General features: G+C 46.6%; 1 protein-coding gene across 2 annotated transcripts in view; it reads right to left on the bottom strand.

Moving 5' to 3' along the window:
- GPSM3 (G protein signaling modulator 3) overlaps nucleotides 1-22,622 on the bottom strand; it is a 165,647-nt gene that overhangs the window by 104,692 nt on the left and 38,333 nt on the right. The window contains exon 1 of one of the 2 annotated variants that reach the window (XM_086924523.1): nucleotides 10,146-10,401. The exons of the other annotated variant lie outside the window; for it this stretch is intronic. The gene's annotated coding sequence lies outside the window, so the exon portion shown is untranslated. Of the gene's footprint in view, nucleotides 1-10,145; nucleotides 10,402-22,622 lie in introns of those variants that run through there. 2 annotated transcript variants of the gene reach the window in all.

Genomic DNA, 22,622 nt, shown 5'->3' with positions numbered 1-22,622 from the left:
TATTCTGTGACACCAGAGAAAATTGTGCTCTTTCAGTCCTGACCCAGGAGCACGGATTAGTTAGACGCCCAGTGGCCTATTTTTCGGCCACCCTAGATCCGGTGGCTGCTGGATTGCCAGGGTGTCTGAAGGCAGTTGCTGCTACTTGTGTCAGTCTGGAACAGAGTGAGAACATTGTCATGGGACATCACGTCACTGTATATGTTCCTCATTCTGTTGTAATCCTGCTAACTAGAACTAAGACCCAGTACCTCACACCTAGTCGGCTGACTAAGTATGAAAGAATCCTGATTGGTGCTGAAAACATCACCATTTCCCGGTGCAATGTCCTGAACCCAGCGACACTGTTACCTGTCCCCCTGGATATAGAATCAGAAGAAGAAGGGGACCATAATTGCGTTGATCTGACTGAATTCAGTACCAAGCCCCGTCCAGACATTCGTGAAATAGCATTACTGGATGGGGATGAGACAATGTTCGTGGATGGCTCGTGTTTAAGACATGAGAATGGGGGCCTGAGTGCTGCCTATGCTGTGGTCACATTGACGAAGACCATAGAGGCATCATACCTAAGCGAGGTGAAATCTGCACAAGTGGCAGAGCTCATCGCGTTATCCAGAGCCTGTAAGAGGGGTAAGAACAAAAGAATAACTGTGTACACCGACAGCCAGTATTGTTACGGGGTTGTTCATGACTTCGGCCAGTTGTGGTTGCAAAGAGAATTCATGACTTCCTCCGGCACCCCTATCAGAAATGGAAAGGTGGTGCATAACTTACTGGAAGCTATCCAATTGCCCAAAGAATTGGCTGTGGTCAAGTGTGCGGCTCACAGATCAGGAAATGATGATGTGACCGCCGGTAATAGATACGCTGACCAAATGGCACAATATTGTGCCCGACATCAAATGTCTCTCCAAATTGCATTGTGGAGTGGAAACAGCTGCCAACTTATGTTGTTTGAGAGTGTGTCAACGTGGGAAGAACTAAAGGAGTTGCAACAGGCAACAGACAGGCAAGAGAAAGGCAGGTGGGCAGCAAATGAATGCAAGTTGAGAGAGGATGGTGTGGTGGTAAATCCGGCTGGGGTACCTGTACTGCCTGACAGCCTGGTAGACCCCATGGTCAGAATGATACATGAACCAACACATATGGGAAGAGACGCTATGTGTCGGGTGTTTGAACAGGTGTTCTGTAACTCAAAGTTCAGGAACCAGGCGGAAAGGTTTTGCCAGAGGTGCCTAGTGTGTCAGCAATTTAATGCAGGAAAGAAGACTGTAGTAAAACAGAGTACAATTGGAAAGGCAGTAGGACCTTTTGTGAGAATGCAGGCAGACTTTGTAACCATGCCAAACTGCAAAGGATATAGATATATCCTAGTCATAGTTTGTCTGTTCTCCAGGTGGGTGGAGGCTTACCCAGCAAAGAAAATTGATGCCCTAACTACAGCTAAGCTGTTGCTCAGGGAGTTGATACCTAGGTATGGAATCCCAGAGACTATCGAAACGGACCAAGGTGGGCATTTTGCCAACGATGTGCTAGAAGAACTCTGTAAAGCATTCAAAATGAAGAAAAGACTACATTGTGCCTACCATCCAGAGGCTTCTGGAGTAGTGGAACAAATAAACGGCACCCTGAAGTCCAGGTTGGGAAAAATGTGTGATTCCACAAAAATGAACTGGATAGAGGCTTTACCCCTTGTGCTGATGAGTTTGAGAAGTATCCCGAACCGAAAGACTGGCCTGAGTCCCCATGAAGTGTTGATGGGAAGAGTGATGCGGCAGGCATGGGTACCCGGACACAAACTGCTAAGCATTTCTGATGATATGGTGCTAGAATACTGCAAGCAGCTGGGTGACCAAGTGCGTTCTCTCTCTCAGCAGATTGGAGAGACAGAAGACGAGTGGCCAAAGACTCCAGCACACAACTTGCATCCAGGAGATTGGGTGGCATTAAAGAAACACACCCGGAGCAGTTGCCTGAAACCGAGGTGGGGAAAGCCACGACAAGTGATCCTCGTCACTACCACCGCTGTAAAGTGTGCGGGCGTACCGAAGTGGATCCACGCCAGCCACACCAAGCGGGTAGCTGGAGAAAACGCGACTGAAGCTGAAGGCAGCACAGCTGATGAGGCTTCCGAAGAGGAAAGTCCAGAACTAGCTGACATCGAGCTGCCGAGCACAAGTCAAGGCATTGAATGGTATCCCGCAGACGACCCGGTTCATGATCCAATACGAACCCGGAAATATTCCTACTTAGACAGTGAGTGGGATAGTCCAGGTGAGTTAGAAATAGACGAAGCAGATCAGGTCCACGAGAATCAAATCACACCTGATCAGGAAGTAGGCCAAGTAGGGTCAGATCAAGGCATCGAGACTCCTCCTGGAACTCCGGAGTCTGGAAAGGGACAGATAGTAATTAGGGCTGACGTTCATGCAGAAGAAAGTGAAGGGATCGAAGAGCATGAACAGGAACAGATAGAACTAGATCAAAGTGCTCAGACAGCGGAAACAACAGCAACCAAAAATAAAAAGAAAGTGCGATTTGAATCTGAGCAGGGTCAGAATAAGGACCAGGCAGAAGAGATAGATGAAAGACCTGGAACTAGCCAGTCAGGTAGGGAAACAGATGTGCCACAACAAAAAGTAAAAAGAGTGCACGAAGAAGGGCAAGTTTCCTCAACTACTGGGAGGAAAGGCGGCAGAAGTGCACCCCGATACGTAAAAAGACTAAGGCTCAGACTGAAGACAGTCGCAGAAAACGACAAAGACCGAAAAAGGGCTCAAAGTGAAAGAAGGACAGCCCAAGGAAAATCGCTGAGAAAGAGCGATAGAATAAAGGAACAGAGCAAACGGTATCGAAGCCCTGAGTGGACTTACTATGTGTTGGAAGAAATAGACGAACCACACCATAGTGGCAACAGTGAAGACGAGTCCATTGCTGATCGGAGCTCTGACGAAGACCCTCCTTGAAAAAGCCCAGAAGTGAGCCTTTGGTGCAAAGAAACGAAGAGGGGCAGCGAAAGCCACCTGTAAGCTAAAATGTCTGATCCGAGTGTCTCTGGGAGATCCAGATGTGGGTGTCTAAAGACTTGCTGTAAAGTATGCTTATGTAGCGTAGCTGTGCTAATAGTAATATGGATAGGACTAACAATCTTCTTACCATTTATGATTAGTAAGAATCCTAACCTTTCCCCTACTGAACCTGAAGCAGTAGACGTAGGGGCTGACCCGACTGCAGAAACACCACGAAGCTTAGAAAGACGCGACAAACTAGTAGGTTCGACACATACACGACCTAACTTAGAAGCATCAGATAAGGATGGACTACATTTTCACAAAATGAAAAACAGAACACACCTAAATGTTTTTGCTAACTTGTTAGTACATTACGTAGAAGCTATGGAAATAGAAGACTGTTATGTCTGCATGAAGCTACCTACCTCAGTAGCTGAAGGCGTGACATATCACCACTTACCGTTAACCTATGGAATTTCCTGTAGTATTTTAGCTAGCTTGTTCTATAGAAGCACCTTGCAATACTATTATTCAAATGATGACGTAGTTTTTTCTGAACTTCCTGTTAGAAAGCACTTGAACCGTGTACATACTACCAGTGACGTGACCCGTTATATGGGAGAATATTTTCTGACTATAGGTAATATAGATTTAAATGAAGCAAGAGAATCTAATCTGACCTGTTCTCTGCAAGAGCAGGAAAAGATGTTCATAAAAATGGCAGACAGAAGGAGAGAAAAATTTCAGAAGAAAGCAAATGACGATAAAGATAGAGTCCCTAGGTGGGCTGAACACATGGATAACACCTCGCAAGGCGAAGCTAATCCTGCCTTGTTGCTGGATTTTGAACGAAAGGGGAAACTTTGTATCCATAGGGAAAAGACAGAGTACTATAACAATGAATTCATCGGTTCCAGCGAGTGTGAACATAATTACAAAGTAATTGGAGGTTGGGGTTTCAAAAATGGGTCAGAACCTGTGTTTCCCGGAATATATTATATATGTGGGAACAAGGCTTATTTCAAATTGCCGGATCACTGGTATGGAAGCTGCTACTTTGGCATTGTTTTCCCGAAAATATACCATGTGAATAATGCAGCTGGAAGCGATGAAGAAACTAATGGCTTAGTGCGTAGTAAGCGCGAAAGTGTAGGTGAAGTTATAGGTGATATTTTCAGTGCACTGATACCTGGAATGGGGGTAGTTCTGAACACCCATAGAATCTGCAAATTGTCTACGGTAGTGGACCGGTTATCAACGGACACTGCTGCTGGATTCCTGCTGGTCAATACTGAAATGGTTGCGATCAGATCAATGGTTTTACAAAACCGTCTTGCCCTTGACACCCTATTAGCAAAAGAGGGCGGGGTCTGTAGAATGCTGAAGGCGCAACATTGTTGCACTTACATTCCAGATAAAAGTATCGAATTAAAACAATACGTGAAGAACATAACTAATTTGGAAAAGGAACTCAAACCATTGGAGGTTGACAGTGCCTGGACTAGACTGACTGGAGGTCTCTCCTCTATAGGTAGTTGGTTTGCTAACTTAGGTAGAAACCTGTTGTGGAAAATACTGATGCCAATAGTTGTGATAGGTATAATTATATTGATTATTTTTATCTGCTGCAAATGTCAGAAGTGTAAAAAGAAATACACAGTGAATCAGAGAGGGGTGAAAAGAAATATTGATGAACTGGAATTAGAAGAATTAAAGAATTCTATCTACAAAAAGGCGAAAAATCACCACTCTCATAGAGAAGCTGAAAGAAAACTGAACAATAAATTCATTGAAATAGAAATGAGTGATGTGGATGAATGAAAAAAGTTGGCATCTGTTTCCATTATGTAGTGATGATAGTAAATATCCTCAAAGAGGGGATTGATGGAGCAAGGATTTGCACGTGAAGCGCCTTGCCCCGTGCAAGAACCTCGCCAAAATGTATAATATTACTAAAACCATTGTTGTCGTTTATTACACGTTTTTTTTCCCAAACACGCGGGTGTCCCCGGATGCTTGCCTGTATGTCTTTTCCATATTAACGAAGCTTGCACTAAGGAAAATGGCTGCTTCGCTGAAATTCAGTCTGCGCATGCGTCGGTCATACCCATGTGATGTGACGCACTCGCATTCTGGAGGGAGTTCTGTGCACATGCGCACTATTGCTAAAAATGGCCGCTTGACTCTCACCACGCTCTCTGCTATTGCTGCTGCTTTAGCCTATCTATCTTTTCGCACTAAAAACTTAATGCTATAGTCATTATAAAGTAAGGGTGGGATAAGATTTTTCATGGTATACAGTGTGATCTTTCTGGATGTGATATTAATTTGTTTTCGCTTATTTTTCATGTACCGCGTCTTTTGGGGATGGGAGTGCTTAAGCTACACCATATTTGAAGCTCCTCGGGAGTTTGCCATGTGACCTGGGAGAAACTCGACTGCGCAGAAGCTGAACCAAGCCAGTTGGCTCCTGAAGCAAAATGCGCCTGGGAACCCAGCACACAATATGGACAATCACCTTGGATTTAACAAACTTGTTGCAACTGTCTCATGCGCTCATACTTTCTGTTGTACTCTATGGATGGGAACGTGAACCCAGGGGGCGGGTATGCAAACCTGAATATTAAATCTAGGAAAGCTGAATTTTAGGAGGTGGTAATGATCGCACCACCTCTCCTGACCAATCAAAATATGGGAAACTGTCACTTGCAACATTAGTGGGTGGTCTGAGGGTCCCCAGAACTGTATAATTGCCCTAGTTTAGCTTATGAAAATTGTCCGACTTGTCCGAGTAGCAGACCTGTCACTGACCCTACGATCTCAATAGGTGCTCATTCTGTAAGTGCTGCGGAGCACTTTGTCCATACTTTCCACAAACTCCTAAGGGGTGGAAATTCCTAAGTGCGGGCGAAGCACTTTGCTGGGAGATTCGAAAATCCAATCGGGGTTTCTGGCGGATTACTTGCAGAAAGGGGTAACGCAGGCGTTGCTGTCCGAAGCTGTGGGTGTTGGTCGTTTCCCGGGAGGCCCAGTCCTTTGACCCGAACCTGAGGGGTATCCTGTCCTGAACTGTCCGTGGGTTGTACCTGTTCGCATTCTGGTGTGCCTTTTCTGAGGGTCCTTGTCCCCGTCTTCCCAACTGACCCGTGGCCAGGGTTGGTCTCAATCTGAATTAGGTAAATATATGAGGCTGTGGGTTTGCGTATTCTTGGTATCTTGTTTTCTCTCTCTCTCTCTCTCTCGCTCATTCGTATAATCTGTAAAGCATTCTATCTGTAATATTGCTCTATTACCGTTGAAACATCCAGTATATGTGTCTGATTTAGTTGGGTTCCTTCTCTCCCCCCCCTCCTTTAGGAGTTCATTGAGGTTGTCATAAATAATAGCTTGTTCCCATTTTTCCCTTTCCTTTAGTGGGTTGCAGTGAACTTAGTAAGAATAGTCTTAAGTGATAAGGATAAGTACATGTTTTTAGGTCCCTCCACAACTCCTGTCTTAGTATAAAATTGCAGTAATTAGTTCTATGCCAAAATCCCACCTCTAGTTTCCCCATTTTCTTAATGGTCGTGATTTTCTTCGTGCAAAGTTACCTATTGGTGTTGATATTAATGTTTGACATATTGTTTTGCATATCACTTATTGTCTTGGCATCTTCCTTTTGAATTTTCACATAAAGGGTTAAACTTCATCAGGTGTCTGTGGTTATTTTACAGAAAAGTGGATAAAATATATGGACATAAAGAAATGTTTTAAGGTCCTGTCTACTATTTTCCCTTTTAGCTCTAGGTCCATCGTAAGTTTGTGCCTGTGGTAAGTCAGGTGCATGGTAGGCAGAGGTAATCCTGAAACCATTGATTACTCATAGTAGCGTACCAGGATCTCACCCGGTTCACGAGAATCACTGATTGGAAATCAAATGCACGCCGAGGGCCCAGTGCGTGTAAGAAATTGGTGACCCGGGTGAACTGCGCGCTCTATCAATACATCATCACTGGGAGACCTATACGACTTAGTATCAGTAATACATCATCACTGGGAGACCTATCCGAACACAGTATCAGTAATACATCATCACTGGGAGATCTATCCGAACACAGTATCAGTAATACATCATCACCGGGAGACCTATCTGAACACAGAATCAGTAATACATCATCACTGGGTGACCTATACGACACAGTATCAGTAATACACTATCACTGGGAGGCCTATCAAAACACAGTATCAGTATTACATCATCACTGGGTGACCTATGAGAACACAGTATCTGTAATACATCATCATTGGGAGACCTATCCAAACACAGTATCTGTAATACATCATCATTGGGAGACCTATCCAAACACAGTATCAGTAATACTACATCATCACTGGGAGACCTATACGACACAGTATCAGTAATACATCATCATTGGGAGACCTATCCAAAGACAGTACCAATAACACATCATCACTGGAAGACCTATCTGAGCACAATATCAATAACACTTCATCACTGGGTGACCTATTCGAACAAAGGATCAGTAATACATCTTCACTGGGAGACCTATCCGAACAAAGTATCAGTAATACATCATCACTGGGAAACCTATCAAAACACAGTATCAGTATTACATCATCACTGGGTGACCTATGCGAACACAGTGTCAATAACACATCATCACTGGGAGACCTATCCGAACACAGTATCAATAATACATCATCACTGGGAGACCTAACCGAACACAGTATCAATAACACATCAACAATTGGAAACGTTTAGAAAGCAATCCCCCACCACCTCCCCCCTCCACAGACAGCTGAAAGAGCTACAGGGCCATATCAACAGCAGACTGTGCACGTTACACGCCAGGCTACAGACCTTCCTCATTAACAGTACACACTGCAAACGTCCGCCACACCCTGGTACACAATACAGTCTTTGCACCATGCACCTTTGTAGAACTATCCTCTACTGCTGCCCTTCCCCTACAGCCAGGGCTTTAAGTAGGATGCAAAAGGTGGTGGGACTCTGAAAGGACTGTGGGCAAAGAAGCAAAACTACGACTGCTCTACAAGAGCGGTGTGGCCAATGAAATTAAGGGCGGAGTTTAAAGCATGTGAACACACTGTGGCACCTAAATAGTATTTGCTTGTCTGTGAGTTTTGTTTTATTGCATCCAGACATATCATATAACAACAAACATAAGCCTGAAAAAGCCAGACATATTGGCTTTGCCAATGCTTGTTAGCTGGATCAGACAAATGAGTAACAATGATAATATTTGGCGTATTTAGAAGTGAAAATGTTTTAATTTTGAACTTACAGACCTGGCAACTTCTAACTAAATTTCACCAAGCTTGAGGAGGGGCAGGGCTTAATGCCAATCAAAAGTTGAGGTACTTCGGCTAGCCCACAAAACCACCACCCCAAAAAAAGAGAAACCTTGTATGGTTGTCGGCAAATGCTTGGGGAGGTTCCCCACCCTGTAATGGGCAGAGCCTCCAAACAGACGCTGGAAATCCACTCTGCGAAAGTGTTTCCAGCTCATAATTTGTTTCACTGTGTAATATCAGCTTTTCACCAGGCGACCGTGTGAAAGGAGCAGATATCGTGTTTCACACTGTGACACCGTGTAAGTTGGCATGTCTGAAAATATGAGACTGCGAGTTAAATCAACATTACTAAGGTCTGTGGAAGGGGTAGAGATCTTCAGTGTGTCAAATTCGCTCCCGTTCTGCTCTTCGCACCACTTTTCTTTGCAATCTTTCACTCTGCTAGAAACATACACTCTTCTTCTCCTGACATCTTTTTGAAATTTGCAATCTACATGTCTCAAACGTCATCTTCTTTTTACTGTCTTTCACTCTACCCTTCTGCATAAACCTTTTTTCATCACCTGCCCTTCACCATGTCTTTTCTCTATTACACACAAAGAAACTTTCCATATAGATCACCTGTAAACACAGCATTTTCTTTTCCTTTGGTGCTGCCAATACTTCAGCAACTGTGTGTGTAAGCCTGCTTCACACACTTCCGCATAAAATGGCAATTACAATTGTAAGTGTGTGGCCATTGCTAGGCCCACTTCACAGAGAGGCCAAGGATTGCATGAGCATTGAGCAAGTAGTACAAAGGCCATTGGGAACCACTGACAGGCACTGTGAAAAACTGGCACTGGCTTCAGCCTGGGCACCGGAGCTCTCACTAATGCCCCGTCACGAACCTCCCCCTCCCCCCCCCACCCCTCCCGTCCCCCACCACTCCCACCAATAGCCTGATCTCACCCAGACACCTAGAGGCGTCGCCGTTCACAGAATACAACACACTAGAGTGCAATGCTGCACGAAAACAATCTACAGAAACACTTCATCTAGCAAAACAAATACTCTTAGGAAATTCCATATGATGTAGAGCAGGTGAAATGTACACAGAACTGCATGGACGACGTGCATTACCCGAGGGGATTTTACAGTCAATGGTAAGAAATCGATCGGGTTTTTCCCCCAGTAAAGTTGAGGTCGTGAATATACAGCCCTTCCTTCCACCCTACAACTTCACCGCCGTTTTGCCAGAGCGCCCTTTGCACACACAATATACAGGTGCTTTTAAAACCGTATTATATACTTGTAAACACGGCGCGCCCACCTGAAGTGAGCGCCCGGTGCGGTGGCCCCGGTCGCACCGCCCAAGCCCTTTGCTTTATCTTTGCGCACACTGCAGTCTGCAGCCCTTTTTGTACTGCGTCCTACAGACCCCTGCTGTCAATAACAATATGTACTTTTTACATATCATACCTCACGGGTTGTACTGTACCAGCCCTAAATGGATTGTAAGCCGTAAACTGCAGTTCACACACACATAATTCAGTAAGCTCTCAACCTCCCGAACTATCCACCGGGCTTCCCTAAATGTCTTCCCTTTTTTTGTTGCTCTTTATCGCCCACACGATGCACTTTGTAACTTTGATGACGCTGCACTCTGGCGCACAGGCACTCTTGAAATAAAACGGTGGGTGCTCCTCGTGAACGAGGGTCCTCTCCTCACTGCCTCACAGACCCTCTTTTGCACCGGTCTCGTATTCATCTCATAGCCCTGCAGTTCTGGCGGGAAGAGACCACCCCCAGCCCCCTGGCGTCTCCCCGGCCTACCTCACAGGGTCCTCCGGGTGGGCTCCATGCTTCCTTCTCGGTGCACTCCCTTCGACGTCTGGAGCAGGCCGCCCTGCCCCTGGCCTTAAAAGATGGCGCCTCAGCGCGCCGGGCCCTTCATTTTGGGGCGCTTGCCTCCTCTCCACACCCCGGGCTCGGGCCGTTGTGTCACGCCGCCCTCTGATTTGCCTTAGGTATGCTGGCCCTCTCTTCCGTGTCTGAGGTCGCCCCCAGTCGCAGAGAGCGATCGTGTCTCACCACTTCCTGTGTCGCTGACCACACAGCAGAGGCGGTGATGCTGCCTCGCGCAACTTCTGCTTTGTTGCTGAAGAAGTAACGCAGAAAGGAAGCTACAAAAAATAAAGAAATTACATGCCAGAGTCACGGTTGCTTCCAGCTACCAGGAGTCTTCAGGACAGGTCCCAAGAGTTTTGTGCAGAGCTGGGGGTCTTTCTTTCAAAGGGCAAGGCAACATCCATCTTAGGAGATGAGCTTGTGATAACAGGTTGTGATTGGGCGCCATCTTGTCACTGTTTGGCATCCACTTTTTCCACTTGCCGACTTCAGTAACAACCAGACAACACGTTTTGGTGTCCATGTCCCATTACACAGTCACGGGCCGCTCTAACACCGACACCACATAACATACACTCACACGGATTGGCAGAATAGACAAAAAAGTAACCTGCAACACATGGTAGGAAGCTGGGACAGTGAGACCATGAAAACATTGAACCTAACAGACTAATTTTATCTGACTGCCATTTAAACAGGCAAAATCTGCCACTGATGGGCACTCCTGTACCTTCAGTAGTCCAGGGTGGAGTTCCAGATTCCAAGTTTTTCATCTCAGTCCCGAGCCGGCTCATTCAGATGGGTCATCAGCAGGATCAATCAATCGGGGTGTTTAAAGTGCACTACTCACCTGTTAGGGGCTCAAGGTGCTATTTGGGAGGGGGGGGTGGGAGGGGGAGGTTAGTGTGCAGTTCAGTTGGGGTCATCCGAAGAGCCAGGTCTTGAGGTTTTTCCTGAACTGGAGCAGAGTGGGACTCTGCCAGAGGTGGAGGGGATGGTCCTGGGTGCGAGGTAGGAGAAGGCTTTCCACCCATTCTGGTCCTGTAGATGCGTGGGACGGTGGCCAGGGAGAGGTCAGCTTCACAGAGGTTTCTCATGGGGGCGTGGAAGGAGACGTTTTTTGAGGTATTGTGGTCTGATGTTGTGGAGGGCCTTGTATGCGTGCACGAGCAGCTTGAAAGTTATTCTTCTACGATCTTATTCTTTATAATCCCTCTTAACGTGCACTTGAAGGCATCCCAAATAACACCCAGAGCTGCTGAACCAGCGTTTATTTCAAAGAAAGCTTTTGCTTCTGATTGTATTTGCTCTATATCTTCCAGTGAGGTATGGAGGGACCGATCAAAAGACCACGTCCTTCTAGGAGGTTTGTCTCCCCACTCGAGTTCCATCTTCATGGCTGAATGATCAGAGAGATGCGACGGAAGGTAATCTACATTTTTGACTGAGTTAGCCAGCTTACGGCTAATTAAGATGAAATCTATTCTTGACCTATGCCGGTATTTAAGGTTCCTGAAGGAAAATCCCTGTTTCTGCCCCTCTCTTAGTCTCCAGATATCTATATAACCATATTAGTTCATACAGCCTAGTAAACAGTTTCTAGACTTAGAAAGGGGCTGTTGTCTACTTGTCGGAGACTTATCCAACATGGAATTCAGTACAATATTAAAGTCCCCAGTAATAATGACAGGCTCGGGAAATTGCAGCAGATGAAAAAATAAGGATTCTAACGTGGAAGGATCGTCCCTGTTTGGCCCATAGTATCCGGCTAGTGTTAGTGCTACACCTCCTATCACGACCGCCACAATGGCCCACCTGCCGCCAGAGTCGACCTTCTTATAGACATGGATTTTTTGAAGAGGATAGTGACGCCCCTTATGTTCAGCGATTGGGAGGTAGAAACAGAAGTATCCAACCATCTATTTTTCTTGACAAGCTCGAGCATTTCTCTCTCGACAAGATGCGTCTCCTGCAATATGATGATGTCCGCCTCAACATCCCACAAATACTGGAGAATTTTATTTGCACGGGGTTTGGTTCGGAGACCATTAACATTCCAGGAAAAAATGTTAAGCTTCGTCATAACCCTGGGAATAGGCAATTATAGGAAATACCGCCCTATTATACAAACTGCTAATTATCTGCTTCTTGAAATTAGAATCCCTAAAAAATAATATTGATGTTTGGAGCGCTCTTAAAGATAAATATTTTATTGTTTTTACACCCCTCCCCTCTACCCCCCTGTGCCCTCCTAAACCTCCCTCCCTCCCATGGGAAACCCTTGTACTCACTATCCGGAGTTACCGGAAGTAAGTGCCCCGACTCCTCCCGAGCCCCACCTGTGAGTGCCTCAAAAAGAATTTTTGTGTTCCTTTTCATTCCATTTTTTATTTTTTTTTATTTCCTATATTATATTATATAGTTGTATCTGGAAGAGGTGGCTACCATTGAAGAGAATATTAAAGTTACTCAGGCGGATATCGAAAATAGCAGTAACAACAGCATTCATGATCTATCGCTGAAACACGCTAAAATGACAGAATTGAAAAATGCTTTAACATCAGTTTTAGATAAAAGAATCATGCAGAGATGGGAGGCGAGCAAACTAGCTCACTTCCAATATGGGGAGGGGGCTGGAAGGCTCCTGGCCTGGAAAGTAAAATCGGACCAAGTGCGAAATCAAATTGATTCAGTGACAACTGATCGCGGCACATTCACTAATGATGCTGACATTAGAGAAGTTTTTAAAGATTTCTTCCAAACAATATATCAGGAAGATCTGAATGTCACCTCTGAGGACGCAGCCAATTGGTTAAGAGATCTATCTTTACCATCTTTGTCCGATGAACAGAGTAATTTCTTAGATAGGGATATAACGAAGGAAGAGGTAGAACAGGCCATTCAGGGAGCCAAGGGAGGAAAGGCTGCAGGAACTGACGGTTTACCATCAGAAATCTATAAAAACCTGTTACCGGTGGTGTCCCCGGTTATGGTGGTACTGTTTAATAAGATCTTGAGGGAGGGAGAGGCACCCCCAGCATCCTGGGATAGTGCTTCGATAACACTAATCCCGAAGCCTGGTAAGCCCTTATCTGACTGCGGTTTGTATCGGCCTATTTCAATTCTAAATGCCGACTATAACATTCGGGCGGCAATATTGGCTAAAAGGCTCGGTCAGGTAGCTCCAGATATACTAAACTCCAACCAAAAAGGTTTCGTAAAGGGGAGGCAGTTGTTCGAACTTGCATATGACCTGGTGGGAGCTATAGATCTGGCGACTAGGGAGACTCTGCCCCTTTCCGTTCTCACCTTGGACGCCGCCAAGGCCTTCGACAGGGTAAATTGGCAATACCTGTCGGAGGCCTTGTTGGGGGTTCAACATCGGAATTAAATTTCGTAGAGCAGTAAAACTGTTGTATGGAAACCCCTCGGCTTCTATTTTGATTAATGGAGGTTTGTCCAAATCATTCAGGGTAACGAGGGGAACGAGACAGGGTTGCCCCTTGTCACCTTTATTATTTGACCTATATATAGAGCAGTTCGCACAAAAACTGAGAGAGAACCAACAAATTATACCATTTGTCTTTTGCGATTGGACCAAAAAAGTGGCTCTTTATGCAGATGACATCATGATTTTCACACCAGATATAAATACAGCGTTCCCGGTGATTATAGATCTCGCCTTGGAGTTTGGAAAGGTGTAAGGATACGAGGTGAATGCCTCGAAAACAGAGTCAATGTCTTGGAATGTTGACCCAAACACACATAACGCGACATCAAGAGCTAATTTGAGATATCTGGGGGTAGTCATAGATAATAATATAGACACAATAGCAGCCCTAAATTTTGCAAAAGTAGCAGCACAGTGCCGAAAATTGATGAGAGCCTGGGCTCATCTCCCTCTCACTATCTTGGGGAAGGTAAACTTAGTTAAGATGTCCATACTGCCAAAGATCACATTTTTATTTAACTCAATACCATTGTATTTTGACCCTAAATTAATTGCAAAACTGCAGAGTGAGATATCCTCCTTTATATGGAACAATAAGAATCCAAGAATAGCGTGGAAAAAGATAAGGCGTCGGAGGGAGAAGGGCGGGCTGGCAGGCCCAGACCTTCAGGCTTACGCATGGGCATTCCAGCTGACGCATGCACGCATGCTTTTTAAAACACCAGCTGATTCAAGCTTGGGCCTTATGTTTTCTACTTTACTGAGATGTGAGGGAGTTGGGCAAGCCAGTTTCCTTTTTAAGTTTGGAGATCCCAAATTCTTTAAAAAGATAAAGCTGAAGATACTACGGGGGATGGCCAATACATGGTACAGAGTGAGATACTCAATAAATCTAGGATACTTTTCAAGCAGAGCTCCTATATGGGACCTGCCTGCACCCCCTTCTTGGGCAGAAGATGTTTTAGCACTACCACTAAAAGATGCAGGTATCACATCTTGGGGAGACTTATTTTCTGATGGATCTTTGCTTCCATGGAACTACTTCACCAACAAAGTCGGTCCTAGATTTTCTAGATTCAAATATCTACAGATTTCAAGTTGGGCCCAGGCGCAGAATACACTGCCCTCACGCCGCAGCAAATTCCTTTTAGGGGGAGTGAGCGAACTAGAAGCATGCCTGCTTGATAGACCACCTATAAAAAAAGAGATCTCTCTCTGGTATAATATGATCATAGAGGAATCAGACGGCAAATTCTGCCTTCCATCGCAACTGTGGGGAGAGTCTATGCCAGGAGTAGATGTGGAAGAACTTTGGCTAACTTCATGCAGAGTACTGTGGGATCTGGTTAAGCCTGCTTGGCTCCGAAGGAACCATATATTTACAATACATAGAGCTTATTACTCCCCGCAGAGACTGTCAAAACTTTCACAAATAGGGCCTGTCTCCTGCCCAAGATGCGGACTGGTGGCGGCATCAGACATCCACATGTTTTTTGAATGCCCACAAATCACTCCGTTCTGGGATTCTATAAGCAGTGAATTGTCTTTGATTTTGGATCATCAGGTCACCATCGACTTGGGCTTAGTCATCTTTGGTCTAAGTGGAAACACTCGTAACGCTGCTTCCAACATAGTGTTCTATTCCATTCTGGCGGCCCGCAGGGAAATTTGTAGACACTGGAAGGACGCTTTGCCACCTACCTTCTATGAATGGCGTTCTTCAATTTTCCAGATCTCTAAACTTGATTTGGCAAGGGGAGGAAACCAGGCGAAAAGAGCCTTCTGGAAGTTGTTGGAGAGACCATGTTGATACCTGTTTTTTTTTTTCCCCCAGGTCCGATGATTAATGCTGACATGGCTCACCTTCCGGCTCCGCCACTGTTGTGTCGTTGCTTAAAAGGGCCTCGATGTTTCGGGCATAATGGTCTAACAGAGTTGCCCGCATGTTAGAATCTCACGGCCAGCCAGCTGATACTGAAGGGGTTTTGTTCATCATCCCTCCTACGCTATCCCCGCCAGCTGAAGCTGAGTCAGTACAGAGGCACGGCCTGACTTTCTGCTTTGCGGTAGTCTTCTGTCTTGACAGTTTGAAGCCAATGAAAGCAAATGAGGATAAAAAAAAAGAAAAAAAAAGAAAAAAAAAAGAAAATTATTCTTCTTTCGATGGGGAGCCAGTGAAGACCGCAGAGGTGTTGGGTGACGTGGTTGTGCCGGGGGGATGTCAAGGATTAGTCTTGATGTGGCGTTCAGGACCGTCTGGAGCGGTGAGTTCCATGTGATGCTGAGGTTACGTGCATGATCTGTCGAGATGAGTGGGTTTCCAAGGGAGGGTGCCCCCAGGTGTCATCCCAAGCTGAGGGGGTGGTGCTGAGGATGAGGACTTCTGTTTCCTCTGAGTTGAGTTTCATGCAGCTGTCCTTCATCCAGGTGCTGACGGCTTTCATCACTGCTTGGAAGTTGTGCCGGGTGATGTTGGGTCCCTTGGTGAGGGAGAGGATGAGCTGGGTGTCATCAGCTTAGGAGATGATGTTACGCCCGTAGTTTCTGACGATGGTTGCGAGGGTGGCCATGTAGATGTTGAAGAGGGTGGGGCTGAGGGAGGATCCCTGAGTACTCTGCATCTGGTCTCTGTCGGTTCTGAGAGGTAGGGCGGGAGTCTGACTTTCTGTGTTCTGCCTGTGAGGAATGGGGCTATCCAGTCTATGGCCTTTCCCTGGATGCCGGTGTTGTGGAATCTGGTGGCTAGTGTGCGGTAGGAAGACAGTGTCAAAGGCTGCCGATAGGTCCAGAAGAATGAGGGCTGCCGTTTGGCCCGAGTCGAGGTGGGTGCGGATATAGTCAGTGGCGGTCTCAGAGGGAGGTCTCAGTGCTTTGGTTGCTCCGGAATCCGGATTGGGAGATGTCTAGGACGTTGTTGGCTTCAATGAAGCTTGCTAGTTGAGTGTTGACGGCCTTTCCGATGACCTTGGCTGCAAATGGAATCAGCAAAATGGGCCTAAAGTTCTTTGAGGTCCATCGGGTCTGCAGAGGGTTTCTTCAGGAGGGGGTTGACTTTGGCGTGCTTCCAGTCATCAGGAAATGTGGCGGTCTCGAGGGAGCAGTTGATCGTTCAACGTAGCTAGGGTACGATGGTTGTGGCGGCCCTGTGGAAGATATAGGGCGGACAGGGGTCTGAGGGTGCTCCGGAGTGGATGCTCTTCATGGTCTTTAAGTTGTCTTCTGTCATGAGTGGGGTCCACATGAGTAGGGTCTGTTGGGTGGCGTCACTAGGGGTGGGAGTTCAGGTGGTGTAAAGGTGCTTGGTCATTGAATTTGTTGTAAAACGTCTTGAGGTGAAAGAAGGAGCTGAGCCTGTTGCAGAGGTTTTGGGAGGGTGCGAAGTGTGTCGTTTCGCTGTCGGGTTTGGCAAATTCCTGTATGATGGAGAAGAGTTCCTTTGAGTTGTGGTCGTTAGAGAGGATTCTGTCTTGGAGTAAGTTCCATTTTGTGGATTTGATGAATTGGTGGTGTTCTGTGGTGGCTATTTTGTAGTCGGTGGGTGATTCAGGGGTTTTGCTGTTTCTCCATGTCTTTTCAAGTCGTCGGCAGGAGCGCTTGGATTCTTGGAGTGCCGTGGTGCACCAGCTTGTTTTCTTGTTGTGTAGTCCTGTAGCCTTCTGGAGGCAGGGCGAGTGTGTCAGTGCAGTTGGTGATCCATAGGTGGAAGTTGCTTGCCGCGGTGTTGGCGTCTGGCGTTGTTGGGGGGAGAATGCTGATGAAGGCGGAGAGGAGGTGTTCGTCTGTGATTTTGTTCTAGCTTCTGCATAGGAGCTGCCGCGTGTGCTTGTTTGCGGTGGGTTTTCTAAAGGAGAAATGGATGCAGTAGTGGTCCGTCCAGAGCAGTTCTGTGGTGTGGCTGAAGAAAACGCAGTTTCCTCCTGAGAAGACAGGGTAGAGAGGGTGTCCTGCTGTTCGGGTGGGGGCGGAGACAAGTTGCTTCAGTCCTATGTTGGTGAGGTACTCTAGAAGGGCGGTGGTGTTGGGGTCGTTATGGTTGTACAGGTGGAAGTTTAGGTCTCCGAGTAGTATGTAGTCTGTGGAGACGAGGGCGTGGGGTGCGAAGAGGTCGTCAATGATGGTGAAAGGAGCGCAGAGGCCAGGAGCTCTGTAGATGAGCGTTACGCGGAGTGTTGTTTTGAGGTTGGTCTGTATCTGGAAGTGGAGATGTTCCATAGGAGCAAGGCATCATTAGGGTCAGTGATTGTCATGCGGAGGGAGCTTTTGTGGATGATGACGATGCCTCCTCCTCGGCGGGTGGGGAGGTCTTTTCTCAGGATCTTATATCCGTCTGGGATGGCGGTTGCGATGTCGGGTACAGAGTTGACGTTGATAAAGGTCTCGGTGAAGAAACCAACATCGGGCATGTCTGTGCAGCGAACACACGTTGAGGAGGATGCCGTTCAGTGGCTTGTGTGCGCTGCAGTCTGGTGGGCTGGTGGCTGCTGCCGGGGTCCGGAGGTGGGTGAAGGTGTGGCGGCAGTGTCAGCAGGAGATCGGGCCTTGGGTGTTGCTCGGGGTCAAGAGCTGGCAGTTGTTGTTGCGTCCGGGGTTGAGAGCGTAGAGGGTGCTGGGGTCGTAACTGCGGGGGGTCGGGGGACTTGGGTCCCTGGCGCTGGTTGGAGTCGGGTCGTGGACAGGCGCAGATGGGTTTGCCTTTGGCACGCCAGCAGCTGCCATTAAGTAGGGGTCAGAGAGAGGGTGGCCAACTGGAAGCGACACGCTGGGAGGGAGGGGCAGCGGGAGCAGCAGCGACGAGGAGCGCGGGAAGAAGGATCAGAGAAGTGGGGGCAAAAGAGACAAAGGGACAGCAGAAAGGGCAAAAGCAAAGACAAAAAGAGCAAAACAGACAGAGCAAAAAACTGAAAGAGGAAAACAGAAGGAGCAAAAAAGGAACAACATAAAGAGCAAAACAGACACAGCAAAAAACAGAAGAAGCAAAAAACAGAAAGAGCACAATAGAAAGAGCAACAAGAGAAAAACAGGCACAGGGGACACAGAACAGAGCGGACAAGAAGAAGAGCAGAGTGTTCTTCCACTAGATCACCAGGGATGAGACGCAGGCCGGAGCCTGTGGGTGGAGGCGGCCCGAACACCAAACTGGCAGGTCGAACGATCTAATCCTATCTTACACCACTGTGTCAGCTTCGATCAGTTTGGGTGCACGCCCTTGGTGTTGAATCCCGTTAAACTAATAATCCATATTTGTAAAGCATGAACATATCACCCCTTAACCCGTTCCGTGCTCGGATCGGCCAACGGCCGTCGCAAGCACTACCTCGCTAGTGCTGCGCAAGTCCGTTGGCCGATGCAGCCCCACCCACTCATTAGAACTCCCGCACTGCGGCGGAATTTGCGCCGCGGTTAAGGAGTTAAGGTTTCAAGTGTCGTTGGTGGCCGTCGGGAAGATTAAGTGAGCTACTGCCAGGAGACACATGGTGCTGAGCTGCCGCCGGGGATCGAAGCATGAGCCCCGCGGTGCAGAGTCAACCCCTTTGACCGCTGCACCACACCTCTTCCTTGAATGTTCCACTCCTACGTAAGGAGAGTGTAGCCTTGAGTTGAGTTATGGGTGTACGCTATAGGTGTTGAATGGTGTTATTCTAGCTTACCACCGTGTATCAGCTTCGATCAGTTGTAGGTGCAGGTTTTTGATGTTGAATGGTGTTGTTCTACGTTAGAACAATGTGCCAGATTCAGTGAGTTGTGGTTGTGAGTTCTTGGCATTTTATGGTGTATTCCTACTTTAGGACAGTTTGTTAGATACAATGAGTTGTTATTGCGCATACATGGCATTAGATGGTGTCCTCCTAAACAAGGACAGTGTGTCCGTTTCAGCGAGTTGTGGGTGTACATAGGTCCTTGGCATTTTGTGGTGTGCTCTGCTCATATGTCAGGGCAGTCTGCCAGAGTTCTTGCTACTGGATGGTGTTGTACGGTAGGACATTGTGTCAGCTTCACTGAGTTGTGAATGAGTATTCTTGGCATTGGTGTGTGCTCCTATGTTTCGACAGTGTCTCTGAGTTGTGAGCATGCATATGTTCTTGGCACACAATGTTGTGCTTCTACGTTAGCTGATTGTGAGCTTCAATGATCTGTCAGTGGGTGTCCTTGGCATATGAGGAAGTACTCCTAGGTTAGGTGAGTGAGTCAGCTTCAATGAGCTATGGGTGCACAATCTTATTGTTTGATGGTGTATGACTACGTTAAGACATTGTTTTAGTTTCAATGAGCTGCTGGTCTGCTTTCTGTGTGCTGGATGGTGGACTCCTAAAATTTGGTGAATGTGTCAGTTTCAATGAGTTGTTGGTGTGCGTTCTTGATGCAGGATGGTGTTAGGTCAATGTGCCAGCTTTGAAGAGTTTTCTGTGTGCGTTAATTGTCTTGAATGGTGTGCTCCTCCATAAACCAGTCTGGTAGCCGAGCATTGCTGGTGCTGGATGTTGCACACCTACTTGAGGTCGCTGTGGCTGGCTAGTGTGCCGGCTTCGATGAGTTGTAGGTGTGGGTTCTTGGTGCAGGGTGTTGTGCTCATATGTGAGGTTGCTGTGCCTGGATAGTATGCTGGCTTTGATGAGTTGCAGATATGGGTTATTTGTGTAGGATGATGCGCTCCTATGTGAGGTTGCTGTGTCTGGTTAGCATGCTGGCTTCGATGAGTTGTAGGTGTGGGTTCTTGGTGCTGGATGTTCCGCACCTACGTGAGGTCGCAGTGGCTGAATAGTGTGCCGGATTCAATGAGTTGTAGGTGTGGGTTCTTGGTGCTGGGTGTTGTGCTCCTACCTGACGTTGCTATGCCTGGATAGTATACTGGCTTTGATGAGTTGTAGGCCCGGGTTATTAGTGTAGGATGATGTACTCCTACATGAGGTCACTGTGACTAGAGAGTATGCCGGCTTCAATGAGTTGTAGATGGGGGTTCTCGGTGCTGTATATTGCGCACCTTCGTGAGGTTTCTGTGGCTGGATAGTGTGCTGGCTTCGAAGAGTTGTAGGTGTGGGTTTTTGGTGCTTGGTGTTGCACTCCTACGTGAGGTTGCTTTGCCTAGATAGTATGCTTCAATGAGTTGCAGGTGTGGGTTCTTGGTATAGCATAGTGCGCTCCTACGTGAGGTTGCTGTGCCTGTATGGTGTGCCGGCTTTGATGACTTCTATGTGTGCGTTCTTTGTGTAGGATGATGCGCTCCTACGTTAGGTTTCTGTGATTGGATAATGTACCAGCTTCGATGACTTCTAGATGTGCGTTCTTTGTGTAGGATGATGGGCTCCTACGTTAGGTTTCTGTGATTGGATAATGTACCAGCTTCGATGACTTCTAGGTGTGCGTACTTTGTGTAGGATGATGCGCTCCTACGTTAGGTTGCTGTGATTGGATAATGTACCAGCTTCGATGACTTCTAGGTGTGCGTACTTTGTGTAGGATGATGCGCTCCTACGTTAGGTTGCTGTGATTGGATAATGTACCAGCTTCGATGACTTCTAGGTGTGCATTCTTTGTGTAGGATGATGCGCTCCTACGTTAGGTTGCTGTGATTGGATAATGTACCAGCTTCGATGACTTCTAGGTGTGCGTTCTTTGGGTAGGATGATGCGCTCCTACGTGAGGTTGCTGTGACTGGATAGTGTGCTGGCTTCGATAAGTTGTAGGTGTGGGTTCTTGGTGCTGGATGTTGCACTCATACGTGAGGTCGCTGTGACTGGATTGTGGGTTGTCTTCGATGTGTTATAGGTGTTGGTTCTTTGTATAGGATGATACACTCCTACGTGACTTGGCATTGTGTGAAAATTGAGCGTCTAGGTCAATGTCACTAAGTTAAGTTTGGTGCAGGTGTTGCGAGTGAGACCAGTTTGGAGTCGTTTTCAATGAGAGATGTAGACACCGACCTGAGTGGGAATGAGAGTCAGCCTGTGGAATAAGCAGGCGAGAACCTCGGGGCAAAATGGAGAAGACAGAAGTGAGAGGACAAAAGTAGAGGGTGCATGGAAACTGCAGGAGATTAAATGAAAGGAGTACTGAGGCAGGGCGTGGATAATGCTTGGGACACTTGACTTAGGTCCTTCGACATTACATGTCTGGGTGTGTAAAGCTTACTAAAGGAGCAATGTCTTGTGTAGATCCTGATTAATAGCCTATCTTTAGATTGAATATTTTCCCAGGTGTAGAATAGTCCCTCTGGCATTTCAATGGAAGCAACTCCTTGATGTGGAATGATACACAGACAGCCAATAGCAAGAGGTGAGAGAAATACTCCTCTGGGTGGAACCAAAACCTGCCCTGGCTGTTTTAAACAATTGGTAACACTAGACTAGATCATGCAGATAGCTACCCCGTCAACCCAGACCTAAGAGATCCCTCCATCCAATTTTCACTTCATATTTCTACTTCCTTTTGCACTAGAACTCTTGAGCGGCAGTATATCCCTGTATACGTTTTCACTGCGATACCACTATTTAGAAGTCACTACATCAAAAAGGCACTACTGTAAATACTAGAACAGTCAATAAGATAACAGTTAACCCTCAAGCATAAATCTTACGTTAAATCTACCTTTGTCCTAAACCTGACTCAAATGCTAACCTTAAATCTAAACCTATGCCTAATCCTAGTCCTAAACCCAATATCTATACTAATCTGCACATTAGCCCTAACACTACCTCTTACCATAAACCTCAACTTAATTCCAACTTTGTCTCTTCCTTACTTTCTGTATCCTCTACGTACACATTTATTCTCAAGCTCACACATCTAGCGTGGTTTAGGGCTGTGCACCCAAGCACTGGACCAGTGGGGATGCTGCTGAACCATTTCAAACACAATTCATCATAGACAGAGATCATCACCTGTGAAAATTGAGTGAAGCATTGCCAGTCCACCTACTGGCCTTGGAAACCTTCATCAACTATCCAATAACATAC

The sequence above is a fragment of the Lissotriton vulgaris genome, chromosome 5, assembly GCF_964263255.1.
Source record: "Lissotriton vulgaris chromosome 5, aLisVul1.2, whole genome shotgun sequence".
NCBI classification, from domain to species: domain Eukaryota; kingdom Metazoa; phylum Chordata; class Amphibia; order Caudata; family Salamandridae; genus Lissotriton; species Lissotriton vulgaris.
This window is presented reverse-complemented; position numbering and strand designations above follow the sequence as displayed.